This window comes from Phyllostomus discolor, chromosome 11 (assembly GCF_004126475.2).
Source record: "Phyllostomus discolor isolate MPI-MPIP mPhyDis1 chromosome 11, mPhyDis1.pri.v3, whole genome shotgun sequence".
Classification (NCBI taxonomy): Eukaryota; Metazoa; Chordata; class Mammalia; order Chiroptera; family Phyllostomidae; genus Phyllostomus; species Phyllostomus discolor.
In genome coordinates, this window is record NC_040913.2 from 38,417,672 (window position 1) to 38,426,748 (window position 9,077).

The following is a 9,077-nucleotide window of genomic DNA, read 5'->3' on the forward strand; positions in this document are numbered from 1 at the left end:
TTTTGTATTTCAATTATTATGAGTTTTTCTTAAAAGTTTTAAATGATTGTGTTAAATGCATTTTTCATTATCATTATCTTTTGTTCCATTTTTAAGATACTCTTTCATTGAAAAAATGGAACGTGCTTAAATTATAATCCTTATTGGATGACTAATAATTATCGAATAGTACAATTGATAAAATCATCCAATAGATAAAATCTATGAAACTCATTTTTCTGTCTGATATATATCCTAACTTTATTGTAGAGATGCTGTCCTTATTTCCATGTTGTTTTGGTGATTTTGACAGTGAGCTGAAGTTGTCTTCTCTGGACAGAATACACATTCAGTTATACCAGTCACTTGGGGCATTTCTAACCCAGGAATCTTTTCAATTAAATTCTATACATGAAGTGTTTTGACATGAGGTAATATGATTTCAGACATAAGCTCACCTGAGGACTCACTTGATATAAATAGTCCTGTATGATGCACTGTCCAGTATAAGTTTTCTTTCTATCCTTGTGTAGTGAATTTAATTTTTATTTACCTTCTTTACAAAGGGCATACCTCATTGAATCTTAAATTCTGATTAGTTTCAGTTAGATTCCCAACTTGGGTGAGCTTTAAACTTTTTCTCTTACCTTCTTCACCTGGTGTGGCCATGAAAATATAAACTTAACACACCCAGGGTTCAGCAGACACTGTAAGAGTAAAAACGAACCCTAACCAAAATTTCAGATTTCACTTTGTTTTTAATCTCTTACAATGTTAGTTATTGCTCAGATTCTTGGATTTTTAATTTTTTTCAGATTAGCTAATCAAAAATACTGATAGAGCCCTGGCTAGTGTGAGTCAAGTGGTTGAGTGTAGCCCAATAACCAAAAGGTTGCATATTTGGTACCTGATCAGGGAACATACTTAGGCTGTGATTTCAGTCCCTGTTCAGCACACTTATGGAAGTCAATCCATAGATATTTCTCTCTCACATTGATATGTCTCTCTCTCTTCCTCCTTACCTTGCTTTCTCTCTAAAACCTCAGGAAAAAATATCCTCAGGTGAGGATTAAAATATATTAAAAATACTGATAGAAATGGAGGTATATGTCCAACAATTTTGACATTAAATATTTAACTGTTTTTATGACTTTTGATCTTATGGGGAAAAACTGTCTTTTATCAGTATATAACTTTACCTTATTTTATCCTTAATGTTTCCAACACAAAACTTTCATGTATGTAAATGCAATACATATTTCTATGTTATATGTGTTTGTATTCTCTTAATATTTTGATGGTCTTATTTATGTAATATTTCTTTAGTACTTTAGTTTTCATCAATATTTAAGAGTTGGATTTTAGTGTCCCAGGTTCGATTCCCAGCCAGGGTACATGCCTGGGTTGCAGGCCATAACCCCCAGCAACCGCACATTGATGTTTCTCTCTCTCTCTCTCCCTTCCCTCTCTAAGAATAAATAAAATCTTTAAAAAAAAAGAGTTGGATTTTATTTTATTATGATATTAGGATCAATTTATATAATAAACTCTTCTTATTAGAATTTAATAATTTCTCTTTTCCAAAAAGTGGGGAATCAAGACTGCTATGATTTTCTATTGATCAGAGTTCCAAGCTTATTCAGTCATGTTGCTCTGCCATATTTGGCTCCAGCCCTAATTCTCTGTTAGGTTCCAAAACTTTTGGAGATCTGACAGTTGTATATACATTCAACTAGTAGAAAATAAGAAAAAAATTTAATGACTTTTTTTGCTTATGGTCAGTTTCCAGGAATTGCATATACTACATCAAATTACATTTATTTGGTAAAATTTAGTAACATGGCACACCTAGTTATAAGTAAGTCAGAAATGTTTAATCTTAATATCTCCTATGGCTTCTGATTGATAATCAATATTTATAATGATGTGGTTTGGGAAAGAGAAGCCATTTCCTCAAACATCAAGGATCCAAATCACATGATATTTAGCCACCAAGCATCTTTAGCAAATTTCCATTCCTTTGTATTTCTACTAGAGGACTGTCTGATTCTAGCTGAGCACTTCTCTAATTAAAGGACTTAATAAAAGTGACAAAAATGAACAACCAAGGCCAACATTTTTAAGTTTACTCCTCACCCTAACACTGTTTTTGATTCTATACAATAAGGCAATGACACAGCTTCCAATATATAACAAGCATTTTCAGATTGCCATCTATCTATTCCTATTATTTCGATGTCATATAATTTGTTTCTCTCATGTACAGTACTCTACTTTTAGATTCCTTTTTTTTTTTTTTTTTGGTTATCACTAGAGTCACCTGAGAGTTTCAAAACTTCTAAACTAACATGAATTTAAACAAGCTAGAAATTTACTTTTCTCTGATATGGAAAAAGGCTGAAAGTAGGCATACTGGGACTGGTACGTCACTCCAAAAGAACAAGAACTCAGGCCTTTGCTCTTGCTTCTCTACTTCACAAAGTTTCCATTCTCTGGGTCATATCAAAGCCCATAATGGATGGTGGATTTCTATCCCCTACATCCAGAACTTACTTGGAATGAGGAAAGAAGAAGAATGCTCTCTAATGTTAAAGATATTGACAGGAATTTAGAGACCTGTTTCTGCTTATATGTCTTGGAAGGAAAGAGTTAAGAATACAAACTGCATTAAAGGGGAAAAAAAGCAGGTGACCTGCTTTAATGTTCTTTTACACATGTTAATCAGGATTCCTGGCAAGTAAACTAATGATATTTGCTATCAAGAATCTGTATATATGGGACATATTTAACAGGAAATATTCAGAAAATTGTCTAGGATTGTTTATAAGATACAAACACAAAATCTAGGGATTTATGGAAAATGGCTCTCTGGAAAATATCACTGAAGTTCTTTCACTATCTGAATACAAAATAAAAACATTTCATAACTGAAATGACTAGCTTCTGTATAAGAACTGTAGATAAATACATCTTTCAATAACTCACATTTAAACTGGGATAGAGCAAGTCTGATACAATGAGAATCATCCTGGGAGGCCACATGCCTACAACCCAGACATGTACCCTGGCTGGGAATCGAAACTCAATCCACTGAGCTATGCCAGCCAGGGCTCGCAGAATTACATTTTAACATTATGTTTTCTCATGAATATATTGATTAATATTGATTTATACAAAAGTATTTTATTTTTAAAAGAAATGTTCAATGAATGTCACATACTTAATTTGAAATACAGTTCTTTTTTGATAAGCCATTTTCACAGGAAGCCAAGATATAGAAAAGATAAATATTTTTTAACATAAAAATCTTCAAAAATAATGTTTAATTCTGTCAAATTTTAAAGAAGTTATTAGCTACACCATTATATCTCCAGAATATCTTGTCAGAATTGGGGTAAGACCATTATCTGCAGGGAATTTGTCTTAAATTTATGTTCAGAAGGTACACATTGTTTTACTTCTTAGATATTCAGAAAAAAAGAATTCTATTTCTAAATTATGTAATCATTTACATAATTAAGGAAGTGTAGAAAATTAAGAAAATTATATTTAGGTGGAAACAGGGAAGGGAGGTGGGGAGGGGTAGGAGCAAAAGGCAACTGTACTTGAACAATAGTAAAAAATGTTTAAAATTTTTTTAAGAATAAAATAAAAGTTAACATAAAAAAGAAAATAATATTTAAAAATATGTCCTAATTCTAACTCTCAGAAATAATAATAGATTGCATTAATTAATGTATATTTTTACATATTTATTTAAGCAGAATAACATAAATGCTTTATGAAAACAGAATCAAATAATATATGTTATATTTACTTTTAGAAATGATGAACAGAGAGGATGGTGCATTCATGGAATGCAAAATCAATATATTGAATGCCTGTCTGTTGCCCTTTGTCTACTGCTAGCCTGAGTCCCAGCATCTTTAGATGTATCTTGCTGATGTGAGCAAAATCATAGGCTCTGCTGTAGACTAGGAGACAGGTGGCACCAGAGGACCAAACCTAGTGACCCACCACTGAAGCAAGAATAAGACAGCATTTCCTGGAGATATTTTGGCCCCTAAAAATAAGTGAACAATTCTGGCCCAAGTGAAGGACCTGCTGATGCCTCCAGTGCCAGTAACCACAGGCCGCAACCAGGTTTTGTTTTCTCTGCCCTGGTAGCTGCTGCCATTCGGAATTTGCAGGTGATGGGAATTTGCAGATGAAAAGACAAAGGAACAAAGGCAACCATTTCACTACTATTAAGTATTCTCAAAATGTTTATTCATTCCAGTGTGTGAATATTTTCATACACAGTGCATAATTATGATACTTTAGGATAGATATTTAGAAGTGAAGTAAAGAGATTTCTAGTTGTCCTCTAACATTAACCACACTCTTTTTAAAGGTAAAACAAGAATTCCTAATATTCAACTGGAACATGGTCTCTCAGAATGAAAATATAACTTAGCCTAACTTATATTTATATGTGACTAAGTACTGGCCAAGGAGATTGAGATACTATAATTTATTGGCTTGTCAAATTAGTCTCGGACATATCAGAGATGTCATCCAGTATTAAACTTTACTAGTAAAATCATGGTCCTCAAGTAATAAATTTGAAGCATTATGAAAAGTGGTCCGCAACCACACATTGATGTTTCTCTCTCTCTCTATCTCCTTCCCTCTCTAAAAATAAATAAATAAAATCTTTTAAAAAATTCCCAAATTGGCAAACACATCCGCCAATTAAAAAAAATGTAATTCTGCTAGAATAAGTTTCTGTTTAATAAACAATGTTTCTGAAGTCAACACAACCTCAACTATCTATTAAATCTGTTTCTCATTATCAAGCACATTTACAATCTTTTTGTAAAATACACTTCTGGATGAGGGTAAATTTTCCATCAGTTAATTACAGATTCCATAAGCCTTAAAGATCAAAGGCTTATCTGCACTTGCACCTAGACAGAACACAACAGCTGAAACTTTATATTCCCTCTCCACACTTAACCAGCGTATTTGCATGGCAATGTGAAATGTCCAATTCTTGGCACACAATTTCAGTAGCTAAGGTGAATAAACTTCCCTGTTTCCTTTGGCTCAAATTAATAACTAAGAGAGTTCTTCAAAATACAATATAATTAGTCATCTTTAATCAAGTAAATAAATTGACTAATAAGAATCTGCCCAGTGATCATTCACTGGAGAAGTACATTAATCTATGTATACACTCGAGCCTTCCACCCAGAGAGAAGTCACTTACACTGTCGGGGCTGCTGCCATGATAAGTGCATCCCAGGCAGGGTAAACATCCATCTTGCTTCAAAGAATGATTGTTCAGGTCCCTGGATACTTAGAAGACTACAAACAGATATAAATGTACGAGAGACTTTCAAAATTAAAGCAAAATAAGCAGGCTTTCAAATGCTTAGCATTTATCCCTAGTCAGATACTAGCTTATTAAAATGAATATTATTTTTCAAAAGCAAAAAATTGAATATATCCAATAAAATGTATCTTGTTTATTTTGATTTAAACATGTTATATTTAAAACAATATAATATAATCTAAACAAGGAGTTTTAGGGACATATTCATATAATGTGTCAGTTTAGCTATAAAATTTTTCCTTAGAAGGAGAAACAAATGTTTTACTTCTAAAGATAATTTGTCATATTAACAATAATATAAATATGGTGCAATCAAATTTAAAAGCTGTAGGATCAAATCAGTTCAAAATAAACAACAACAATCATAACTTTTCAACTAGGAACTCAAAATGTATTAGAAGCACAATGTCCTTGTGATGATTCATGTTTAAAAATACAGCACTGTACTTCCTAGGGTCATGTTTAAAATCACAGCCACAGCCGGCATGTAAGATAAATTTTGCACTCCTTATGCAATATACCTAACAGTCCAGCCTCTAGTCTTTGAATTTGTTTTTTTTTTTAATTCTATTGGAATTAAACAATAAATTTCCTAAGAATTAAGGAAAGTGAAAACCATATACTTCCAATTTCTCACCAGACTAAAGGCAGCCTTCAGGTATCATTTTCACATTTTTGTAATTGATGGAAAGAAAAAAATAAGCATTTTCTATGTTGCTGGTAGTCCAACTTTGAGGAATTTGCTTTGCCTACTTTGTGATGTTACCAATAACACATGCTTATATGCATACCATAACACTCTAAATATTATGTTTTCCTAATTTCCCTTTATGCAACCAGGCATAACATACTTGAACACTCCTCTCCCTTCTTCACCTCTACGTCTACATCAACTGTATTGTGCATCTGTGTTTTGCCAGCAGACTTAGCATCAGTGATCACGTTTTTGATGGAAAGAGTTGGGAATATTTATCCTGCAAACTTTAGGCAAAACATGAAAACATTGCTTTTTCTCAGAATAAGAAGTTTCCCCTTGGCTTCTAAAAATAAAGCTACAGTAGAAAATGTTTCAAATCTCATGTTTTCAAACCACATTCACATGGAAATCAAATTTGGAATCTACATTAGCAATGTAGCACCATGTTAGTTAATGTATACTTGTTATGAAATTAATAAGTATTTTAAATGATATAAACTTGAAAAGGAACAGAAGAGGGCAGCCCAGTGGGTGGAAGCTGAGCCCATTTTCTTGTGCCTTCAGCATAGATTTTCAGTTGATCTTCTGACAAGTGACCTGAACAATCAAAGCAATCTTAGCTGATAGGAATTTTTGAAGCCAAGGAATACAGAGGATGCTTTGAATGATCTGGTAAGAGATTGTATAAGTTGAGAGGAAAATTCTCTGTGCAAGGCATATGTAACAGAGGAGAGATCAATCAGAAAACATAGCTTAGTGGCTCACTCTCCTCCCAGAGCAAGGCCTTGGTCCTGCACAGGGAAACCACCAATCCTTTGGGGATACTTGAAAGGACTTAGTCTTTCTTAGTCTGGTAGACTAACGATACACACACACAGCAAGCATCACATCCATAGATGCACTGCCATTCAAGAGAGTTCCAGAGAGAAACTCTATATACAGCTGCTGGAGGCACTGGCAAGCGGTGATCAGTCCTGGCCAAGAGAGATGTTGTGCATTTTGGGGAGGTGGAACACACAGAGAACTGGCCCAGGGCTTGGTGAGGGGGACACATAGAGACTCTTTTAAAAGAGGAAATGAGGCAAGACTTGAGACTGGGCAGAGATCCTGTGTTTGCATGCACTGACACAGTGGCTCTGCCAACAAAGAAGGAGAGTGAAAGCAAGTTAGGTCCCACTAAGTACAGCTGTGCAGGAAAAACAGGAAGTGTTTCTGCCTGAAGGACTGTGAGACCTGACCCAGCATACCTGATGAACAGTGAACTGTGCAGAGTGCTGAGTTCAGGCCTGAGTCTCCTGCTAAAGCAACAGGATGGGGACTTGACAGCTAGGAGCTGAAAGTCTGAGACTCATTGCAGCCAGGCAGGTCGCCTCATAGGTATGTGTGCCCAGCCCCCACATGCAGGATTGCAGGTTGTGCAGATCAGTGAGACCAGGCTCAGGAACCACCAGCTGGGTACAGATCATGAGGGAAAAGACAGAGAAGCTCTGTCTTCTCAGAAAAGAAGATTCTTTTCTGAACTTCTATCAGACATTGCTAGCTGTTTGTTCCTCAGAACCTGGTCCACTGAAGCCAGCAGAGCAGAGAGATTAGAGACAGATCCAGCAAGGGTTGTTTAGGGCTCTATCCAGCCTTGGCTCTTAGGCAGAGTTGCCATCAGCACCAAGCAGGAAAGAGCTGCCCCTTTTACACAAGTTGGCTTCTCACAGGAAACGAACAGCTAATTCACCAGAAACCATACACTATTGGAAATAATTTGTGACAGACAAAGATAAAGGGGTGGGAAAATACTCCACCATTTTCACCGAATACTGAACAGATCACCCAGGTATTCCACCCTCCCAGTTGTACCATAGATCCTTCTGGAGGCAGGTGAAGGTGGTACTTGGAGTGCATTCAGACATTAGATGAACCACTCTTGGGCCTTTTGCTGATGGAAAGTCAGTAGGACAGGACAATGATGAACAACCAAGCCTGAAAGAGACAGCTAAAGACTGTGGATATCTTGTAGTCTTGAACAGGCTACCCAAGGCTAGGCTGGGATACCATCTGATATTGCCAGAGGAAGATCCATAAAGATAACACAGTGGTAAACACTAGACTCTGCTGAGATAAATTCTACCATGGTTTCATTATTAGCATATTTTTTCTTCTGCATTGCTTTTTTTTCTTTTTCTTCAAATTTGTTCTTATTATTTCACTATTTTCTAATCTAGTTAACTTCAAATCTCACATTTTACTCCTTTCTTCCCTTATTCCATTTTTTCCTTCTTCTTTCCTCTACTTATTTTGTTTTAAATTTTAATTTTTCTCTTTTTGGCACTTCTTTTTATTCTGCACTCTTCCTGTTCTCCTCCCCTTAGCCTCTCAAAACCATTTTTCTTGTCATTAGTCATCTCCCGTTAGCTTTCCCATTGTTATAATATCCTTATTCTCTCTCTACTTTTATTAATCTTTGCTCTTTGCTTATTGATGTGGTGGTTGTTGTTGCATTTTCTCAATGTTATTCATAGATGTTCACTATTTTTGTATTTCAAATCTCAAATTTTTATGTTCCCCTCTCCTACCCCATTTTGCCTTTCTCCTTCCCCCACTTTTTTGTTTTGAAATTTTCTTTCTTCCTCTCTTAGCCTGGTTTTCATTCCTTTTTTTCTTTTATCTTTTTTCTTCCTCTCTGTTCTTAAAATCACTTTTCTTTCCATTAGACATCACATAAAGTTCTGCAGGACAACATGAAACATAATAATATTCATATCACAGAGATACTAGAAGGAGATGAAGAGGAGCAAGGGATAGAAAACCTGTTTGAAAATTAATGACAGAAAGTTTCCTTAATATGGGGAAGGACAAAGTCACACAGTTCTGGAAGAACAGAGTGTCCCAGTCAAGATGAACCCAAAGAGGTCCACTCCAAGACAAATCATAATTAAAAGGGCAAAATTTAAGGACAAAGAGAGAATCTTAAAGGCAACAGGCAGAAATAGCTAGAAACATGACAGGGAGCAATGATAAAATTATCATCTG

The 9,077-nt window shown here is 35.1% G+C and overlaps 1 pseudogene; it reads left to right on the plus strand.

Moving 5' to 3' along the window:
- The window catches only part of LOC114508816, a 29,221-nt pseudogene extending 20,352 nt beyond the window's left edge, over window positions 1-8,869 (plus strand).
- Window positions 8,870-9,077: the final 208 nt, after the last annotated feature.